This window comes from Colias croceus, chromosome 6 (genome assembly GCF_905220415.1).
Source record: "Colias croceus chromosome 6, ilColCroc2.1".
Taxonomy (NCBI): domain Eukaryota; kingdom Metazoa; phylum Arthropoda; class Insecta; order Lepidoptera; family Pieridae; genus Colias; species Colias croceus.
Window position 1 is genome coordinate 5992368 of NC_059542.1, and position 21608 is coordinate 6013975.

At 35.7% G+C, this 21608-nt stretch overlaps 1 long non-coding RNA gene across 1 annotated transcript; it reads right to left on the reverse strand.

Moving 5' to 3' along the window:
- Window positions 1-4460: 4460 nt before the first annotated feature.
- LOC123692503 lies at window positions 4461-5255 on the reverse strand. The gene is made up of 2 exons (XR_006751568.1): window positions 4944-5255; window positions 4461-4557 (listed from the first exon to the last, which is right to left on the reverse strand). It is a non-coding gene; the product is annotated as an uncharacterized LOC123692503 (long non-coding RNA).
- Window positions 5256-21608: the final 16353 nt, after the last annotated feature.

Sequence of the window (21608 nt, forward strand, 5' to 3'; positions counted from 1 at the left end):
GGAAAAGTTGAAAGGCCATAAAATTATCTACAAGTTGTACCTTAATCATTTTTTCCTATATCCTAAAGTTTCTGAGTTACACACAGTAAAAAATGATTTTGGCTCAAACAATTTCCCCATACGATCAAAAAATATTTCATTCTTCCAAAAAAACTCAAATGTGCAACTTGTGACCAGTACTGATAGATTGCTCTTAATTAGGTCTATAATTGGTCAAATAAACACATTCCTCCATGGAAGCCTTTAGGAGGAATCGATTGTCAAAATATTATATTAGGGTAGTTTGAGTTACTGAACTTGATCTTTTTATTTTTTTCTTCCAAAAAACTCAAAAGTGCAACTTTTGACCGGTACAGATGAATTGCTCATAATTAGGTCTATCATTGATAAAAATACCAGATTCCATCACGGAGGCTTTTACGGGGAATTGAATTTTATTAGGGTAGTTACGATACTTGAACTTTTTATTTTTTTTCTTCCAAAAAACTCAAATGTGCAACTTGTGACCGGTACAGATAGATTGCTCTTAATTAGGTCTATAATTAGTAAAATAAACACATTCCTCCATGGAAGCCTTTAGGAGGAATCGATTGTCAAAATATTATATTAGGGTAGTTTGAGTTACTGAACTTGACCTTTTTTTTTCTTCCAAAAAACTCAAAAGTGCAACTTGTGACCGGTACAGATAGATTGCTCATAATTAGGTCTATCATTGATAAAAAAAAACAGATTCCACCATGGAGGCGTTTAGGAGATATTGAATTTATTAGAGTAGTTAGGTAAAATAAAAAGCTTTCGAATTTTTCACATTTCATGGGTTGTAGCTCGAAAACGGCTGCGAATAGAAAAAAATGATTGAGGTACAACTTGTAGATAATTTTATGGCCTTTCAACTTTTCCTTGAAAGTTTTTCTCTAACATGTACCGTTTTTGATATTTAAGCGAAAAATGAAAAAAATGGACCTTTTCCCCCCTTCCCCCACTCCGGGGCTCCTCCTAGTGTCCCGGGGTTTTAGTATGTTTATTACCTAGGGACTCTTGACATGTTTCCGAAGAAACATTTTACGTTACTAACTCACGCACTCTAGACCCCCCTTGGAGGGACTCATTCAATGGACTATGAGATTGAGCTTCTAAATTTATAAAAAATTCAATCTGGTTGTTATATTATGAGTACCATTATTTCAACTTTATCTTTCTTATAAATATATTACAATAAATTAACCTCGCAAGCATGTCCAAAAACAAGAATATGATCTAACTATATTTCTACTTTAATAATTCTCTTAGATAGTTTGCTAATAAATTTATAACCTAACACAAAACAAACACCACTATGCCCGTAAAACACGTGAAATACACACGTAAAAAGTACATCAGACAGAATTATAATTAATACAACAGAACATTCGAAATCGAAAATTTAACAATAATTCCAAAAGTTTTCAAACTTCGGTCAAGTGAATGGTACATTGGGACGATAATAAATCTCATTTTGCAGCCTTGTCCGGAACATTGTTAAAATTGCAATTAAATTATTTTTTTGCTGTATATATTATAGTATATTATATAGTATATATATTCCAAAAGTTCTGCAAAAAGTTTTCGATATAATATTTTATATCACGTATTAAATTTGCAACCAATCTAAGTGTACGGAACATTGTAAAAATTGCAATTAAATTATTTTTTGCTGTATCGTCGTGAAAAAAATTCCAAAAGTTCTGCAAACTTGACACAAATATCGGAAATATATACCGAACGGTTGTATTAATTTGCAACCTTTTTCGAACATGTTTATTTTTAATTATTTTTAATTCGTGGTCATTTTTTCGAGTAAGGTGGTCTCGGGATAATAATTACAAAAGTTTTTAACTTGGTTGCAAACTTCGAAAACATCTATTCTGATGCATTTACAAATTTGCAGCCTCATTCAGTTTAATTAAAAAAAACATTAATATTCAATATTAAAAGATGTTCCGTAAACTGAGATTGGTTGCAAATTTAATACGTGATATGAAATATTATATTGAAAACTTCCCGAAGTTTGCAGAACTTTTGGAATTTTTTTCACGACCATACAGCAAAAAATAATTTAATTGCAATTTTAACAATGTTCCGGACTGCGGACAAGGTTGCAAAATGAGATTTATTGTCGTCCCAATGTACCATTCACTTGACCGAAGTTTGAAAACTTTTGGAATTATTGTAAATTGATTGTTTTGACTGACTGGAGTTAAGTAGAAAATGAAAAAGATGTGTTGAAATGAAGGCGTTTTGAAACAATTTTGTAGTAACTGGGATAAGTCGAATCATCCCAGGACTTAGGAGCTTAGGAGCAAACAAAAGAGCCGTTTTTCCATACAAACGTAGTCCCCTGTTTCCTCCCTGGATTGTGTCACTAGAGCAATATATTTTTTACTATTAATCTATGGTTACTTTAGTCCTGTTCCTACGTTTTCTTTTTTGTCATATCATAATTATTAAAAAAGATATTAATCTTTCAAAACGTAAGAAATAGGACAAATTTTCCGTTATGTTCCGTCTTCCATAAAACTAATTTTTGAATATCATATAAAAAAAGCAAAACGTAGGAACATAATGTTACCTATAACACTAAATTATGAAAAAAATGCGTAATTTTCCTGTGTTTTTTGGGCCCGAGCTGCAGGTGTCCCTGTCGCGCTCTACGGAGAAGGCTTGTGTGCTTGAGGCAAAGCGCGACAGCAATAGGTAATAGGAAAACCTAATTTTGAATTCTCTCACTCGTTTTGTTGGCTCTTAACTATAACGCCCGCCCCTAAAAACAACTCGATGGAACAAAGTATAGAGTTTAGTCGGTAGTCAACACAAGTAACCCAAAATCCTTTCAACGTGGGCCTTTGGGTATGCAGAAATTGCATTCGAAAATAAAGAAACGGAAAGCAATGATTTAAGAAAACGAAAATACATTCAAAAATTTCTCCCAAGTACCTAGTCATGTTCCTAGTGTAGATTGTTTTAATTAAATGCCTACGAATACGACTACACATAGTTCTCCTTTATGATAATATTATATTATCATTAACGATGAAACGTTACAATCGGAAACGTTATTTTGAGTTAAATTATTACAAACTATTAACTAGGTACAGTACTCCTAAATTAATAATGCGCATACAGATCTTCGCTTTGTCGTATTCCAGAAACACCCGAATCATTGAATCGGAAGAGCCCTAAACAATGCACTTGCATTTTGTACCTTGTTCGAAAAAAATAGGAGTCAATTGACAGTCATACACAATTAAAACAATTCGGGCGGTAGGTGACGGTAGCCTGTCAGTCAAAAATCGTTCAGTCGTCTTTATATATTGGTGTTGACCGCACGTATTCTCTCTGTGTGAAATTATTATACAGGGTTTCCCACTATTGGTATACTAAGCGCAAAGGGACTTGTAGTTTTGCATACACATTATCACGAAAAAATACTTAAAGAACAAAATTACGTCAAATTTTTTTTGCAAAATTTTTCCTGAAAATCCATGTTTTTTGTTCTGGCGTCGCGCTGCCGGCATAAATATAGCTTCGCTAATGTGAGCATTTTATCTATGAAAACAATCTTTAACGATAGCTCACGTGCTGGTGGCAAAGCTGGGCGGGTTGCTTGTTATGGGTGTACACATAGAGTTTTAAGACTTCATCTATTTGAAAAAAAAAATGTGTCTGGAGTTATATAAGTATTTTTTACGAACTCAGCGTATGCAAAACTGTAACCTCCTTTGATACTAAGGTATACCAACAGTGGGACACCCTGTAGAGCTGCTGTTACATACCCTTCTTGGTTTTGTTTTCAAAGTTTAATTTCCCGATATAATGAAAATCAATGAGAGCATAATGAAAGTTCTGATCACTGTACCATGCCATAAATTAGAGATACCTAGGTAATCCATGATTCTGTTTATTTTATTTTAATTGTAATATTATTTTGGAATTAAATTACCTTCTGTAAATACTTTTGAACTGAGATTTTAATGATTAGATTTCTACAATTTAAATGTAAACCAGTGTTTAAATTTTTTTATTTTTCCATATACAGTGCGACACAAAAGAGATGACAAAAAATGAGGGCGCCACCGTCGCTCATATAGCAACACTGATACTGCGACGCAAGCAATCTTGATACTATAGAATAAAAATCAAAAAAATAAAAAGTAATAAATACCGCGATTTAAAGTTGTTTCATTCATCATCGTGTAAATTTAAGACAAAAATACATTAGTATTTTAAATGACCTACCTAGGTCAAATTTTACTTAAATGTATTTGGAATTAGTTTATAGAAATCGGTCAAGCCATTTAGACTGCAGAGGCGCACATAGAATCAAACATACGAACAAACAAACATACATACATACACCTCAAACCTAAGGCTCAAACACATTACGCTCCTTCTGGGTCCGTCAGGTAAAAAAAACAAGGTGATTTGAAAACTACATATTTTTATTTATTTTTTGTAGATATTCTCCTTCATTTTTACTCCCATGCTCCACTATCCTGCGTACTGTGCTTTCAGAAACCCCTATAACAAACGAATTAAGATGTATAAAATCAAATAGTACATTTAACATATTTATTTAGTAGCTTAAAACTATTTTTTTTTTATGTCGGAGGCCAAGACTCACTTTGGATCCCTGCGTCCACTCTAGTAAGTAGCAAGTAAGGATTCATAGATAGCTGTATGAAAATAGTTATCACTATACTATTTAAGGCTGGTTGGATTGGATATAACTTCTTGACTCAAATTGTGCTGGTCGCACTATAAAAACTAGTTTTTGTTTACATACAAATAACCTCAAATTAAATTTCAAAAACGTAATAATCGCCATAGATACGTACATTAAACACTCGTCACTAATGGAATATTCTATTTTACGTAGTACTGAGCAAAAATAAATAGAATCTCACCGGTATAATCTGCTGTACGTCTGTAAACGTTTTCCAAATATTTTTCTCGTTTTTCAGCTTGAAATTATGAGAAACACCGAATGAAAACTTTATATATGGCATCACGGACACCGCTACGTTTAACCTTTTTCATGATTTCTCCTTTTTTGAGTAAATTTCTTGTTTAAAATAACAATTTTATCTCAACTTCACCAAATAAACAACAAATTTTTATTCAACTTGACAGCTGCATTGATAATTCAGGGTTGCCAGATAATGAAAAAAAATTAGTTCCAAATTAATTAATTTCATCTCTTTTATGTCGCACTGTAAGTATAAATTTTATATTTTTTAAACAATTTCCGGTAAGACTCTTTAATAGTTCTATGTATGAATTTTCCAAGTAAATCAATCTAACAAATATGATATATTTGCAATCGTGTGGCTTATCCTCGGCCCTCGGCCCTCGCCCCTCGCTATTTACTAACATGGAGTTATCGAAACAAATTGCGTGTCGTATGCTGTAGGATAGAAAAAATGCATGATAATAAATTTTACAAAGTATAAAAATTTAGCTATTTAGCTTCGCTAATGTGAGCATTTTATCTATGAAAACAATCTTTAACGATAGCTCACGTGCTGGTGGCAAAGCTGGGCGGGTTGCTTGTTATGGGTGTACACATAGAGTTTTAAGACTTCATCTATTTGAAAAAAAAAAATGTGTCTGGAGTTATATAAGTATTTTTTACGAACTCAGCGTATGCAAAACTGTAACCTCCTTTGATACTAAGGTATACCAACAGTGGGACACCCTGTAGAGCTGCTGTTACATACCCTTCTTGGTTTTGTTTTCAAAGTTTAATTTCCCGATATAATGAAAATCAATGAGAGCATAATGAAAGTTCTGATCACTGTACCATGCCATAAATTAGAGATACCTAGGTAATCCATGATTCTGTTTATTTTATTTTAATTGTAATATTATTTTGGAATTAAATTACCTTCTGTAAATACTTTTGAACTGAGATTTTAATGATTAGATTTCTACAATTTAAATGTAAACCAGTGTTTAAATTTTTTTATTTTTCCATATAAGTATAAATTTTATATTTTTTAAACAATTTCCGGTAAGACTCTTTAATAGTTCTATGTATGAATTTTCCAAGTAAATCAATCTAACAAATATGATATATTTGCAATCGTGTGGCTTATCCTCGGCCCTCGGCCCTCGCCCCTCGCTATTTACTAACATGGAGTTATCGAAACAAATTCCGTTACTTATCATCTTTATACACAAAACTCATAATTCTACTAAACTATGCTTGAAGAAAATACATTTAACCACTCTATATACATATCGTCGTCAGATACTCGGGGAATATGACAGTTGCCGAACAGTAACGAAGATTTCTATGCGCATTATCAGTTTGGAAGTACACTCTGTGACTATACTGTAACTCATACACTGTCATACTGTCACTCTACTGTAACCATACTGTAACTCATTACAATTCCGTGACTGTAAATATTTGATTCATAGCAATTTTATGAGTTAATCATTTGAAATCCCAGACAAAAACATCTATTAAACTTTAGTGAAGGTCAACAAAATCAGACAGAGTTCAGGGACAGCCCGGACAGGACTATCAGCTTTACTTGTAGAAGCATAACAATCACAAGGCGGACTTTCCTAACGTAAAGCTGAGATTTGATTTGTTTTGAAAATCTATAACGACCTATTAGCCTGTAATTAAGGTCGCCACTAAACTAACAAGGCAGGCATAATATTTTTTTTTTTATGTAAGAGCAGGTAACTGAGCAGGTGGATCACCTAATGAAGTGACACCACCGCCCATGAGCACTGACAAAGTTACCTTTGTGAGGCTGTTACCGGCTGTCAAAGATGGATGTAGGCTCTCTTTTTAAAGGAATTTAAGTCATACACGTGCGGGAATACAGAAGGGGGTAGACTGTTCCACAAGGTGGTAGTGCGGGGTAAAAAGTGTCGCGAGAAGCGTACGGTACTCGTTTGCCAGCGGTCCAAATGGTGTGGATGGATAATTATTACCTTTTTTTAGCGGTGAAATTTTGCGTAAATATCCACGGCCCCCGAGGAAGAGGCGGTGGGTTATGTCGTGATCCTACCTAACAAAACCCCACTGCGTTCCGTCCAACTGCTTCAATGACAATTGACGGGTGCTAGTAAAATTCGTTCACGACCATAAACTAATGTATTGTAAAATTTCTGAAAATAAATTGTATTTATTTATTAAAAATAGTTAACATATTTGTATACCTATGTGAAAATAGGTAGGTACCCCACGCCACTTCTTAAAAAATCGAATAGATTGGGTCCGCGGACGTTTATCAGCTACTGGAGAGGTCAACATCGTAAAAGTTAAAAAACTGGGTCGAACGGAAGTAAAATTAGGAATGTCATAGGTACGTATAAAGAATAGTTCAAGAGCAATTACGCTTGTTACTAGGCAAAGAGATCCGGAAAATCGTCATAAAGTAGGTATGCTAAGCGGATTAGAAATTAAAATATGTTTCTTGCTACTATCTAGTAAAGCTAGTAAAGCGTGCGATTTACCGAAATACACATAGAAATACTAACCAGTTACCACATTATGTATACGGTGATGCGTTTAAAAAATAAATAAATAAAAAATATTTTTGCGTGTCGTATGCTGTAGGATAGAAAAAATGCATGATAATAAATTTTACAAAGTATAAAAATTTGGTACAGAGAAAAAAATAATTCATTTTTATCTATGTATAGTTTAGTAAATTTAATAGTATAGTTGTGTTCTGCCTTATGTTCTGCGATACTCTGATTATGTCACTGAAGGCATAAAACATAGAAGTATAGGAAGGTTTTCAAAGGAATTTAATTCACAATAGTATGGCTCAAAAGTCCGTTTTTAGAAATATTAAAATTAAACAATTAACGAATTCAGTGTAGGTGTTTGAAAGCGTTATCAATCGAAGTATCAATAAAGAGTATTCTTTATTGATTCCTAGTATTGTTCTAAAATTTATTTCAACTTCATATTATACTAGTTTATTTTTGAATATTATAGCTATTACGATAATCACACATACATGGATATTTGTTATATTTTATGCATTTATATCCACAAACAGCGTGGATAGAATAATGTAAGCACTACAGTTACCATTAAACTGCGAGATTTATTGTTATACATCTAAAACCAAGACTTACAGGATTATTTTTTACTGAACCGTCAAAATATTTATTTTAGTTTTGATAATAATTTATTAAAACGAGTCCATCTGGTTTTTGCATAAAATGCGGGAGTAAAATTTGTTTAATCTATAAATTCTTGTTACATAGATTTAGTTGTCTGAAAACATACACATGTAAATTTACAAGTTGTAATAAACGAAATCTTTTTGAATGACGCAATGGCGAAGCTGAATTATAAATAAATTATAACAGAAGTTAATACGTATAATATAAGAATTTATATGTAGGTAACTAATTTGTATTAATTCTTATAATTATGTACCTACCTAGTGGTTAAAAATTAAACGATTTAGAAATGGGAAAATGAGCTCTAGGTCTGTATTTACAAATTTATTTTGCCATGAAGGCCCATATGAAAGAATTCATTCATATGCTCATCGAGGCTTTAATTGCAGTACGAATACGAGTAGTCTCATTTTTAATGATGATTTAGTTCTGCGTGGATCTGGTTGAATTTTAACAAAAGAATTGCATTACGTTTAGAGGTAGCGCGCACGAGCAACTTTGTCTCCGCAACTATTTTGTCTCTCCCACCCATGGGCTAGTATGAAAGTGCGCACGTATAGCGACGCAACTCCCCATACAATTGATGGGAGAGACAAAATAGTTGCGGAGACAAAGTTGCTCGTGCGCGCTGGCTCTTAGGTACCATTAGAGGTAGCGCGCACGAGCAACTTTGTCTCCGCAACTATTTTGTCTCCGGAACTATTTTGTGTCTCCCACCCATGGGTTAGTATGAAAGTGCGCGCACGTAGCGACGCAACTCCCCATACAATTGACAACATTTCATTTTTTATAAGGCCATAAAAGAAAAATACCGTTTCTTTATTTTGCTCTTGCGATTACAGAAAAAAAATTATTTCATTTTTTTATCGCATATTTTAAGAGAAATTAAATAAAAACGATAAATGTGATGATGACGTCATACATACGGAGGAATAAAAATGAGCCTTAGCCTAATTTAAAAAAAGTAAAAAAAAAACTATCACTGACATTTACAGGGTATGGCATGTGTCAAATTTCATATTAATGTCATTTTTGTGAATGAATCATGTCAACAAACTTTTAAATCGTGTTATTGAAATTCAAAACCGTTTTTTTTTTTCGCTGCTTTGTTGTGTCGGAGAAAACACGTGTCTCAGAGATTGTTTTTGTTTTTTATTATCCTATTATTTTTCTACTGATACCAAACTTTTTGTTGTGTTTGTGCTGTTTGGGTTAGCAATAGAAAACTAATTTTCCTTTTTGCAATATGGGTCCTGACCCTCCGGATCTTAATAAACCACCGGATTTACAGAGTGAGATGATGGAAGCAGAGTCTACGGGCCACAAAAGGCTCCGTTCCGATCACTCCTCTAAAGACTCTGACATTTTACCCTCGAAACGCCATATCCCTGATCACGACTATACTATCCCAGCCTCCCAAACTACCTATATTGACCCAATTCTTTTGAATCCCCCATCTTACACTGGCGAAGAGAGTGGACCATACATAGTATATGTATCTCGTACTGAGGAAGACCCTTCGGCTGGCCTAAGTATAAGACCCATTAAATTCGGTTCGTTCTTGTATAAACACCGTGTCCAGAATATAACTAAAGATGGTGTTAGACCTATAGGCCGTAATAAAATATCGGTACAATTTACTTCAGCAGCAGATGCAAATAATTTTCTTAATTTTTCAAGTTTAAAGGAAGCGAAATTTCAAGCCACTATTCCCTTGTTCCATATAACCCGTATGGGCATCGTCAAGGGAGTCCCTACTGAATGGTCAATGGAGGAATTTGTAAGTTACATAGACTTTCCAGGAGGACGTGGTAAGGTTTTAAAGGCGAGGCGTTTAAATAAAAAGCAGAAAATTGATGGAGTGACATCTTGGACACCGTCCCAATCTGTAGTCCTTACCTTTCAGGGGCAAACTATGCCCAATAAAATATACTGTCTATACACTGCCATGCCGGTTGAGGTTTATCAATTTCCGACAATCCAGTGTTTTAAGTGCTGTCGGTTCGGCCACGTTCGTGAGCAGTGTCGTTCCAAAGAACGCTGTTATCGGTGCACTCAAATGCATTCAGGTGATAGCTGTCCCAAAAAAGAAGTAGAGGCGTCCTGCCTCTACTGCTCTGGTAACCACTTCGCAACTGATAAAAGCTGCCCAGAGCAGGGTCGTCAAAAAGCGATTAAATTATTGATGGCGACTGAAGGTGTCTCATTTGAAGAGGCATCTAAATTGATTCCATCTTCGCGCAAAACATTTGCGGAAAACGTTAAGACCCATCCATCCACCATCCACTCAGTAACCCCTGAATCTCACCTCACATTATCAAGCCAACCTATCCCCACGGTTTCTTACAAAAAAACTGTAATGAGACCTCCCCGCCCCAGGGCTACTTTGGGAACCACTTATAATACAAGCGCTCATAACGCCATTGTTCGCGACGTTCCATCTTCCCTCCCCAATGGGTGCGCTTTAATTAATAATAATACCTCCTCATCCTCGGCGCCTTCGCGCAATGAAAAACTTTTAGATATGTGTCTATCATTTATTGAAAGTTTAATAAATGAATACCCCGAAAAATTACCGTCCAACGTTGCCTTAAGATTCTCCCGCTTTTCTTCCATACTGTCAAACCATGGATCTAGTGTTCCTCCAGTGGAATGCACAGAGTATTCGTCGCAAAAAACATGATCTGATAGAGTTAATTGCCTTGCATAAACCTGTTGTGGCTGCCATCGCGGAGACATGGTTAATTCCTGGTTCTCATTATTGGGTTCCGGGATTTTCTTGTTTGCGTGATGACAGGGATGACGGTTATGCTGGAAGTGCTCTACTTGTAAACCGATCGTTCCCATTCACCCAGATTCCTCTTCCGTCGCACGGGCGGTATTTCAACGCCGTCGCAGTGCGAGTCTTTGATATCTCCTTTTTATCTGTTTATATACCTCATCCTCATTCCAGTATCATCCCTGACCTATCGTTAATTATTTCCTCTCTCCCCCCTCCCGTGATAGTTATGGGAGACTTCAATGGCCACCATACTTCATGGGGATCTTATATGTGTGATACCTTTGGACGACTTTTAGTGGACCTCTTTGATGATCTAAATTTATGTATAATCAATGATTGTGCCCCTACTAGAAGAGTTCCCCCCATGCAAAATCCTAAAACTGTAGTCGACTTGAGTATTTGTTCATCTATACTAGCCTCCTCCCTTTCTTGCCACACCCTTCCCTCTACGTATGGTAGTGATCATTTCCCAATTCTCCTTTCCTGTTCCCGTTCTGTTCATATCCCCTCCTCCTCTTTTCCTCCCTTACTTAAATATAAATTAGAAAGCGCTGATTGGGACTCTTTTGCACTTAATCTTGATTCTAAAATAGCTAATCTACCAGAAATTCTTCGACAGAATTGTATGCTCTCATATAACTCCTTTGTTTCCTGTCTCCACTCTGCTGCTTCTGAAACCCTGCCTGTAAAGCGAACCCCCTCATCCTCTCCCAGAAAAATATCCCCTCCCTGGTGGGATCATGAATGTTCTGAGGTGATTACTGAGCGAAAGGTTGCCGAAGACAGGTACAATTCTAATATGAGTTTCGAAAATTTTATTATGTACAAACGAAATGCTGCTCATGCGAAACGATTCCTTTCCAAAAAAAAGAAACGAGGTTGGATACGATTCTGCGAAAGTTTATCACCTACTACACCTCCATCCATTGTCTGGAAAAGTATTCGTAGATTCCGTGGTTCCCTTTCCTATGTCAACCCATCTTCCAATAATCCTGATCTTTGGCTCAATGATTTTATAAATAAATTAGCCCCTCCTTTTGTCCCTTCTGCGGATCTTATTCTCCGACCACCGTTTGATTTTATATGCAATAATAATGTTAATGGAATAGATAGCCAGTTTTCTAGCCAAGAGCTGGATACCGTGCTTGAAGGCCTAAAGGATTCGTCCCCAGGGCTAGATGGCATTCCCTATTCATTTTTAAGTAGATCTAATAGTTCAGCAAAGTCATATTTTCTCAATTTGATTAATTTATTTTATGAAACCGGTTCTACCCCTGATTCCTGGAAAACCCAACTCATCATCCCCATTTTAAAACCTGGTAAAGACCCGATTGATCCTAATTCTTATAGACCTATTGCACTTTCTTCCACATTAGCCAAAGTTATGGAACATTTAATAAAAAACCGACTGGAGTGGTACGTTGAGAGAAATAATCTCCTTGCTCGCTCTCAATTTGGGTTTAGGAAAGGCATGAGTGTTTTAGATAGCCTCAATATCCTTACCACTGACATACGCTTGGCATTTCAGCAAAAAGGATTCCTGGTGGGTGTGTTCCTTGATATTGTATCCGCGTATGATAACGTCCATCTTCCGGTACTCAGACATAAGCTGTCTCAGATGAGTATCCCTGCGAGGATGATACGTTTTATCATGAATCTTTTAACGACCAGATATATTCATGTGCGCGGCTCTTCTTCAAGTAGAGTTACATTTAAGGGCCTTCCCCAAGGATCAGTTTTGAGCCCAATTCTTTATTCAATTTACACGAATGATTTAGAAAAAATTGTTACTCCTTTTTGCGATATCTTACAGTATGCTGACGATATTGCATTATATGCTTCATCTGGCAATATGGATGGTGCCGCTGAGCGCCTTAATAGTGCAGTATCCAATTTAGAAGTCTGGATGAATGACCATGGTCTGTCTCTATCACCAGTTAAAAGTAATATTGTAGTATTCACCAAAAAACGTTCATTTTCTCCCCCTGTAGTGATTCTTGACAGTTCTGTAATTCCTGTGGTAAGTAAGGTCAAATTTTTAGGTGTTATGTTAGATCAAAAATTAAGTGGTATTGCACACATTGACTACATTGCACAAAAGTGCGAAAAAAATATTAATGTGCTACGCTCTCTCGCTGGTGTGTGGTGGGGTTCCCATCCATATTGCCAGAAACTCGTTTATAATGCAATAATCCGGAGCCACCTAGATTATGCATCTTTTATTTTTGAGCCTTGTAGTAAATCTGCATTGGTAAAACTAGATAGGATCCAATATAAATGTTTACGCCTCATACTTGGTGCGATGAAATCGTCTCCAGTTAACGCTCTCCAAGTAGAATCTGTGGATCCACCTCTGTTTCTTCGCCGACAGTATCTAGCCGATAAATACTTTTTTAAAATAACGCAGTACGCATCACATCCCCTCCTTAACAAGCTCCAGAATCTATTACATTCTCTCACCTCTAATACTCTACGTTCGCCATCTGATTTCCCCTGTATCCTTAAAAGCCTTATTAAGTTTTATCGCCTTCCAGATCCTTCTTTTCAACTTAATAACCACCCTTTATATTTAACAAATTACAATGCTCTAGTTTTTAAGCCTTCCATCATTTTTAGTTGTGGTATAATTAAAAATTCCCCTGACGCAAATATCTCTTTCAATAGGCTCATTTCATCTCGTTGGCACGATTATAATTACTTCTATACTGATGCCTCTAAATCGTCAAATTGGCTACCAGTTGGAGTAGCTGTGTGGCATTCAAACTCTAAAACAATACTGCAATATAAATGTCCTCCCCTTTCTTCTGTCTTCACTGGCGAGGCAACAGCTATTTTAGAAGCTATTAACTTCATCTACTCTCATAATCTTAAAAAATCTATCATCTTTACCGATTCTCTTAGTTGCCTTCAATCAATATCTTCGAACCCATTCCGTTCTAAATCAAATTTTCCAGTTATTCTTCAAATAAGATCTTGCCTTTTTAACTGCTATGAAAAAAACCTCAGCGTTTTATTAGTTTATATTCCAAGCCATTCAAATATCACTGGTAATGAGAAAGCCGACTCCCTAGCAAAAGCAGCTATGTCTAGTGGTACCCTAGAACATTATTTAAACTATTCATACGATCTCCTTCCCCTTGCTAAGTCCCGCCTGGAAAGTATGTGGAACTCTCTGTGGAATAGCTCAAACAAAGCTAAATACTTTAGAGATATACAGCCCACGGTTCCCTGCAAGCCGTGGTTTTTCAAATTTATCAATATTAATAAATCTACAGTATCAACCATTTGCCGTCTTCGACTAGGCCATGCTTCCACCCCAGTGCACCTAGCAAAAATTCATGTTCGTGATAACTCCTTATGCGAGTGTGGCTTAGCCGAAGGTAACAATGATCATATATTTTTTGAGTGCCCTAAACGAAATTCCTCGCTTTTAGATCTCCTTCCCCCTGATGTTCCCCGTCCCACTAATTTTAAATGTTTATTGTGCTTGGTTCCCTCCTCATTTGTTAATGTTTTATCCAAATTTATCCACCTCAATAATCTTAAATTTTAATGCTTTGCTTTTGTATATGTCCTGTTTGGTTATCCAGGTAAGAATGGTTCCTCATTTGAACTGCTCAATCTCTTCCGTGATTTTTCCTCAGCACAGAGTATCAAGTTGCTACCCTAAATCCGATCATTGAATTAAACGATCAATTTTGATTTGGGCGCACATGACACTTGACACTGGCAGAATCCGTCCATAATGGGATCGGGAAGGCCATAAACAAAAAAGAAGAAGAAGAAGAAGAAATCGTGTTATTGTGTTTTGGATGTTTGTTTGATTGGAGTTGGACCAATTTATTTATATTATACAAATAGTGCCTATAGTGTTCATAATTTTCTTGAAATAAAAGACTTTGTTTACTTACTAAAAGTTGTATTTATTTAACACTTTCCAACGTTTTTGGGATAGTATATATTTGCTTCCCAGAAATTTCCAGCACCCCTTAACAAATCCTGCATAAAGTCATCATCATCAGTACTTGTGAATAAGTTTCTTTTGTTTAAAATTTGGATCAGCAAATAACAAATAACAATATTTACAAAACTTGATGAATCAAAGTGACAAATGTGCCAAAATGTCAACTGTCAAGATTTCTTTTTAATTTAAACTAGTATGTGGCAAAGGAAAAAATGTATTCCTCCGTATGTATGACGTCATTTGGCGCTTACGACATTTTAGAATGAGATGATTTTAAAACTCAAAAAGATGAATGAAAACTTCGATATTTAGAAAAAGCAAAAAATACATGTATCATAATTTTTGATCTAGTTTTCATTAAAATAAAAAAATAAGTAGCTTAAAATTTTGAAATGTTGTCAATTGATGGGAGAGCTAAAATAGTTGCGGAGACAAAGTTGCTCGTGCGCGCTGGCTCTTAGAGCAGAAATAATTGTCAGCTGACACTGATTGTCAATGATCATGATCTACCAGACATGAGCTATGCAGCCTTGCATCTATGCTACGATAATATAATCTTAGCATAGGCTAAGAAACTATATGACCGTTTCTACCGGAAGCTATGCTACAAAAATGTAAATTAAGCTATGCTATGAAATTATGTAACAGTTTTCACCGATACTAAGATACGTAGCGGTGCGAGTAAGATGTGCTATGAAGACGGGCCGACGCAAAGTGGCTGTGCGATTAAATGCGAAGCTCGGGCTACGTGATGTATCGATAGTAGGCAACGCTTTGCACATAGCACGCATCCACAGCACTCATCCATAGCATGCATCCATAGCATACATCCATGGCATACATGATACATCCATAGCACGCATTCTTCCTTATAAAAAACGGTATCGTATCGGCAAAATCATGTATCGTTATTCGTTACATCACTAGTTATAGTATAGCGACATTTTTTTTCGACAGTTGTGTTATCAAGTTCACATATTCTATAAATGATAAAACAACATAGATAATTAAATTTAACCGCATAGAAAAACACATTCGCATTTGTGCCCCTGCAAATAAAAAAAAGGTAAAGTGAGTGGTTGCTATCACGTACTTAGCGATATAGAACAATAACAGATGTAGAGCTGCAAGCAAGCTGAGGCGGGCGGAAAAGTTGTGCGTGCTTTCGTGTTTCATGAAGCAAGGTGGTTACAGTGAGTCACAGCTTGCGAGCGAGCGAGTGGTGGGGCGGCAAGGCGCGGGGCGATGCAAGTCGCCTGCTCGGGGAGCCTGGCGAGGCGTGTGCGCAGCGCGGGCGACACGCGAGCCGCGAGCCGCGTGCAGTGTAGCACGCGCCGTCCGCGGCCGCACACCGCTCGCTCGCTCCGCCGTGCCGCCCGCGCCGCTCCCCGCTCTGCCGCACCACGCGTCCGCTGGGCGCGTCGCGCGGGCCGCGGGCCAGGCCCGCGAGCCTGCTGCTGCTCGCCGCGTGGTTGGCGGCCGTCGCCGCCGACCTGGCCTGCCCACAAGAGCCTCCCGCAGCCCAAGTCGTTTGTGCCTCCTGTCGCTCGTACGAAAACGCGCGCGAGCACAGTCTAAGAGTGATCCGCGAAAGCCTGTTGGCGAAGCTTGGCTTCTCCCAGGCCCCGAACACTACTGGTCGGCAACTGCCGCGAGTGCCTGCAGATCTCATGGAGCGTTTCGAGAGGCGGCCTCCGCCACCCGGCGTGCAGGCAGATGCACCTGCGCTTTCGCGCACTTTTGTTACGCACACAGAGCAGGACGACTTCTTGGCCCGCACCGATAATGTTCTCGTATTTGCTCGTTAGTACTTTATTTATAATCATAATCTATTTTAATATCTTTGATGCAGTGCATGCAGATGCATTGACAGTTACAAGAACAGCAGAGCCGAGTAATAAAGTATATTCTTAGTGCTAGTTAAAAGTCATACTTAACCGTTACTTTTAAATGCTGGAAGTGTATCATGAGGAAGTATGAAAGACGAGGTACACGTGCGAGCGACAATATTCGCTTGACATGGTCAGCAAAGTTCATTGACAGACACGTGTGCAGCTTATAAGTGTGTAAGGTATTCCGTGATCGCTTCACGCATTGCCAATTTTAATTAGCCAAAAATTGTCCGATTCAAGCCTCAGGTACTCTACTATTGTCTATGCGGCTACTTTAAGATTTCGATCGCGACCATTGTGACACATGATAAACGCAAATTTGATCGTGACTCGCGTAACGAGTTCATTTAAATTTAATAAGAATATTACATTCAAAAGAATATTACATTCGCGAATATAACTCCACATAAGCTTATGATAATGTTTTAAAAAGTAGTGACGTAATGTTGAAAGTAGTAGGTAAATAAAGCGATGCCACAGAAGTAATTAAGGTAAACAATCGTAATATTAAACGAGGTTATCAAAGTGCATGCAAATACATAATATGTGATCTGCTAAAGCAAAGGGGCTTCGACCGCTAATGATAACGGCATTAACTATAAACTACGAATATAACCTAATTCCATTTGATATATTTAAAAGAAATACATAATATGTATATAATATACCTATGGAACCAGTGCTGAAACAAAATGGTAAATCCTTGTTTAATAACCTTAGTATATAATATCCTGTCGTCTGGTAAGTACTTACTTAATGTTGTGTTACGTTTCATACAATACCAGAATATTTACATGAAGTATTATGGGAATTTTCTATCTTTTGTCATTTGGTACCATGATACATTAGGTACCATTTTTTAAATCTCAAACGTGGTTTTGTGAAAGTTTTTCTTTGATCAAAATAGCTTGACCTCACCACCAGTAAAAGTCTCTTCACGTTTAGAAAATAAATTTGTTTCAAATTTTATAAAAATTATTTATAGATAGATTATTTTATAATCGGTATCTATATGTAGAGTCTTTGTAGAGTCGTACGTTTTTAAATATAATTGATAGTTGGAAATTTAGACGTTGTAATATATTCATAAAAATGTGACAAAATATAAAAAAGATGATTTTTAGAAACAATTCACAAAAGAAATGAAATTTCAAGGCTAAGTTTCTAGGTATTTCGAGCGCATTCGTAGGCTTAGATTGTAACTTAGATTTTAATGTAAGAAAAGTAATATTTTTGAGATATAGATATTTTTTAAAATCTATTATTGAATGAATTATAAATACAAACCACCAATCAATTTTAAAATTGTTACAATTATAAATGAAAGTCGTAGTCCCAAATCCCAAAATGTACCTAAGTCTAGTCTATGTTTTTACATGCGTTAGGTTAAAAATTATAATTACCTCTTAGACCTTTATTGTACATTACGATACCATTTATTTAAAAAAGCAAGTGTCTGTTTTTAAATTGCTTATTTTAAATTGCACATTTCACAAATTCTTTCTTTTCTACGTAGCTCTATAAAAAGGTTTTTACAGAGCTACGAAGCGAACTATTTACGTATGAAAAGTTTACGGATTCTTAATAATTTTAGTCTTAATTTTAGTACTCATCAATTGCAGACAATATTATATGATTAATATTATAATGTGCATAAATTATTTTTAGCAAGTTATCAATCAGATTGTGCTAGAGCTCATTAGGTCACTTCACAGCGTTATAATATATCTCGCGTTGTTAACGATTTCCCTAAAAAATATGGTATTTGTGTTTCGGAATAAAACTTAAAAATAATACCTAGGTTTTCTTATCTAGCCTGGCAACTTTATGAAAAAAGTCCTTTGTCTTTTATATTAGTTTCGTATAAACTTAAAGCTTGCTTAAACGTTGATGTTATGATCGTTATTGAAAAGTATTTTACATGAAGGTATATTGTTCTGTGAAAGTTGATGTCGATCCACAAATATAGCGAATGGTCCCATGAGGTTCGTGGCCGCCACTACAACACCTTTTGATTGTTCGTTTATAGTTGTGTGATTGCTTTGAATAAAAGAAGAAAGCATATTTGATGAAGGGGGATGAACATTGAACATACTTTTCATGTACGTGATTTTATTAAAAAACTAACAGTTAGTATAAACAATAAACATTAATACCTTTACAAAAAATTGACTTATCATAGAGTTGTCGTCGGCTTGTAATTATAATTAATTGTTATCTTAGCTATTATATTCCTTATAAATTACTATCTCTTAAAATATTGTTTATACGAATGTTTATACGAAGCGATATGTACTTATTTTAAAAAGTTGATTGTGAAGCTGTAAATGCTAAATCGAATATGGTGAAATTTGAATAAACATAGTCTTCTCGTCTGCCTAGTCAAGACTTTGCCCTCGTCCTTCAATCTACGACTTGCAAACGCAACGCCTCCGTATAACTGGGTGACACAATTCCTGACACATTACCTAATAACCTCTACGTACGCTACCACGATTTTGACCATATCCGAAATTACAATAATCAAACCACGCCCAATGGTTAATGTAATAGATATATAAAGATCCGATTTATTCCAGATATTGATGCATGCCAAAAAGGAGGATTAGGCCTACTGGGGATACCTCTTTAAAAAAAACGCACCTAAGGTTCTTACCTCACAGGTGGTGTGGAAAAAGAACCAATACAATACAACAGTGAATATATTATATGTTGAGTATTGACCTTTCAAATACAATAAGTCTGCAAATCTCCATTAGTTTCAATTGCTTAGCAACAATAGGTTACAGATCGTATTTGATTACCCACAGAGTAAGTAGGCACGGTTAATTAATTTTAATAAAATTTTATTAGGACATCGCAGCAAAACAGACAGTGAAACTTATCGGATGTTGCGATCTTAATTAGTTATTGCCATTTTGATTATGACCCGCATGCTTGACCACAATATTGGGATTATCGTAAAGTACTTCCAATGGACTTGGGGTGAACATTTTAAGTTTACCTACTTAAATAATGGCAGATACATTCAACTTCATGTATTACCTACCTATATGTATTGTATATTATTGTCAATTTTTTATGTATTTGTTTTAAGCCCTTGCATCTATCGTTAGATATATATTGTATTACTGCAAGAGAATACAATGTAATTGTTTTGGAAACAACTTAGTGATTTTTATAAATAACATTCTTATCATTCAACACAAGGACATGACGCTGGTGCGCACATTAATAGCACTTATTTTTACTTTGCAGTGATCTACTCTTCATAAAACATTGCTAAATATATTTTCGCGTCGTCGTCTATTTTTATACTAAAGCGAATCTTCAAGGAGGGTATAAATGTGGTTTATTAATTGCACATTGTAAGAGAAATTTTAAGCTTCAAGGACTCAAAGTACTTACGCTCGTAAAATAATTGATTATTACGATGCATGTAACAACAGTATTTGTTATTACTATTTATTTATACGCCTTTATAGAAGATAAAAAATGTCTGAATGGGATTAGTGTGTGCTTAATTGTTCAGTAAAATCGCGACATGTCTGCGTATGAGTAGTGCGTGCTGAACTCTACTCAACGAGACGACCATTTGGTGGGATCGATTGTTTTGGCTGCTCTCAGTCACCTTAATTGCTAAGAATCAGACCGTCTCGAGCTTTTGTATAGAGTACATTAGTATTTGAGTTCAATGAATAAGAAATATGCGACTGCTAACTTAGGAAACAGATTGTATGTAAAGTTAGTAGTTCGTTTTGGGGTTATCAATAAACATAGAACTACAAATTATCAAGTAGGTAGTATGAGATATATATATTTTTATATTGGTGAGTTTTTTGTTATTTCTAAATATCTACTTAGTAGGTTTTATCGTAAGTTGTTTAACACGATATAACGGTAATTTAGGTAATGTAGGTAAGCTAGGGTATGAAACTAAGTGAGTACGGTAGCTACCTATCTAGATATACCTAAATTGTGGTAGACTTATATTTAATGATGATTTTAGTATTGCATAGGTATTGGTCCATGGTATTGCTTAACGGCTAGTAGTTGCTTAACCAGAAGAATTATAATAGACTCTTAACAGAGCTCAAGCATAAAAGGATAATTTTTGCTTCATTAATTATTATAAGCAAACATATTGCGTTCGACTCTCAATCTTTATTACTTCAGTGTCTAATATTGTTAAAACAACTGTCATCTACAATATCTCTAAATATGTGATTCAGAATTATGAACTAATCAGCATCAGGTTTTCACCAGTGCTAACCCACACAATTGAAATAAGTAATTATAGTTTGGTTAAATTCTACAAGATACCTTAACTCAGAATTTGCTACATTATTCATGTCATAGAACTATATTTAAACATTATTTTGTAGTGTCTAATTAATCATACGATTGCGGATATCTTAAATACAATATAATATTATAGAACATCCGCTCTTATTATAGACGTTTTGCTAATAATTAATTATGTAAAGCATTGAAGTATGTAAGCCGCGCAAATCCCGTTTGCAGCTGAGCCCGCATACGACCACCCTTGAATATTGCAAAAAATGTATGCAACCCTATATGCACCTTGTTAAAAAATGTTTACCTATATCTACACGAGAGCCATTTTACAGTTATTATAAAAGGTGGGTTAATTAACAATTTATTTAATTTTATACTTCACAAGGATCGAATTACGCTAAGGCATATATTACGCATCTTTTACGCATGGTCTAGGATCCGAATATAAGTCGATATGCAACGGCGTGATAAT